Genomic DNA, 2,087 nt, shown 5'->3' with positions numbered 1-2,087 from the left:
GGGTGAGGTATTGCAGTGTCTGTCTAGGGTGGAAGGGTGGGGTGTGATGGTCCAGGAGGATGGTGGCCCTTGCTCTCGCCTGAAGTGAAGACGCACCGGCCAAGAGCTGGATGAATAATCACCTCAGGGGCGCTTTCTCCTTCCCTTTCTTCTTTCCTCTACCCTGAATGAGAAGAAGAAAACAGGAACAGCCAAACCAGGACGAAGAGACAGACAGAGAGAGGGAGGGAGGGAAGGAGGGAGGGGGGGAGAGGGGGAGGAGGAGGAGGAGGAGAGAGAGAGAGAGAGAGAGAGAAAGAAAGAATAGTATATTCAAGATATGAAGATATATAAGGGAGATAAACATGCAAAGAGAATCAAGTCTTCCTCATCTTTTCTGCAATCTCTGCAAACATGAAAGGCGTGCATTTCCTGAGGTTCAGCCAAAGCGCCAGCACACCTCCTCCCAGCTCCACCCTGCCCTCTTGTCCCAGCCTGGCCGGCTGGCCGGCCTCCCTAACTCCCTCCCGGGCTCAACGGGCCGGGGTACCACTTGATCTGGCCGGTGTGTAAGTTTCCTCTTGGCCCCTCCCGTCTCTTCCCCCCACCGTGCCTTGGCCCCGCCTCAAGACCAGAGCCCGTTGGGCGGCGCGCTGATTGGCTAGCGCCTGGCGTAGCCGGGCTCGGCAGCTCCAGCTCTCTCTGGCTCTTTGCAGACTACGCGGCCAGTAGTTTGCGGCATCGGGAGGAGCAGCAGCAGCAGCAGTAGCGGCGGCGGCTGGCGCAGCTGGGAAGACCGATGAGCGGGCGCAGACGGTAGCACAGATCCCGCGCACCATGCCCGGCTTGCCCGGGGGCACTGGCACTCGCGTCCCTATCCCCGCGCCGGTCCTCGGCGCGTAGCGCTCCTCGGCATTCTGACTCTGCGGATTCATCCGAGAACCTAAACCTCTCACCCCAAACCCATTGCTTCCTGCTTGCTCATACTCCACACTCACACTCTCCACGGCACACACTCTTCCTTTCTCACATTCACACACAACTCGAGACAGACAGAGAAAGCGAGACAGACCTCCCGAGTGTGCGAGCGCCCGGGAGGGAAGGAGTCTAACGCAGCGCGGTCAAGCGCCTCTCCAGGAGGATGGAATCAAGACGCTCCCGCAAGTAAACTTTGGCGGCGACAAAATCGTCGACTGTGGCAGTTGTTGAAGCGGACCCCAGCGACATGAGACTGATCTAGGAGGGCTTCCTCCCGCGGCGGCGGCGGCGGCCCTTGGAGCGACACCCCAGCCCAAACGGAGGAAGGAAGAGAAGCACCCCGTACCCGCGGCGGCGGCCCCGCCTCTCCTGGCCGGTACTGTTTCTTCCCCTCCCCTCTTCCCCACTCCCAGTCCCCCAGGCCATTGGAAAGACAGAGACTTTGATTTTTCTTGGACAAATTGCCATCTCCCCGTTTCCACAAACTTGACGTGGTGGCTCGGGCTGCGTCGCTAACTTTGATTTCTGAGACACAAACGCCTGCAGCTCATCAACTGCTCTGGGTGGGGTGGAGGGGGTGGGGGTGACTTCGCGCCCACCTCGGATCCTGGACAAACGCATCCCAAAACCCTCCGAAGCCAACCTTAGCGTGAGGGAGCACGCTCTAGCCTTGGCAGCCTTTCTCCCCTCCCCCTTCCTTTGCCAGCCGGGGAACCATCAACTGGCTCAGTAGCCAGCGGCGCTTGCCAGCAACTCAAACTCCCGCCTGCGACCCTCCTTTCTCCCCATCAGGCCGCGAAGGGGCCAACGTGGCCCCCGCGGACCCCAAAGGGCGCGTTCCAGGCGGGTCTTCTCTCTGCAGTGAACCGGGAGCGCTGGGGGGAGGTTCTTGCGCATGCCAGGTGCACAGACAACGCGCTCGCCAGCTCCAGTGCCGGTGCGCCGCGGCGGGCCGGGTAGTGCCTGAAAAGCTGCGCCCCCACCACCCTTCCCGTCTTTGCCCCAAGCACTGTTCGGACTTAGCTGCGCGTCGTGCGGGCGACTCAGACGCCCCCCGCCCCGCAGCCCTGCGCCTTTGCAACCAGTCGTGCCCGGCTAACTTTGAAGGGGGAAAACTGAGTAGCCGGGCT

Source organism: Carlito syrichta, unplaced genomic scaffold (assembly GCF_000164805.1).
Source record: "Carlito syrichta isolate Samal-C Ts95f unplaced genomic scaffold, Tarsius_syrichta-2.0.1 Scaffold309203, whole genome shotgun sequence".
Lineage (NCBI taxonomy): Eukaryota > Metazoa > Chordata > Mammalia > Primates > Tarsiidae > Carlito > Carlito syrichta.
Note: the sequence above shows the minus strand (reverse complement) of the source record.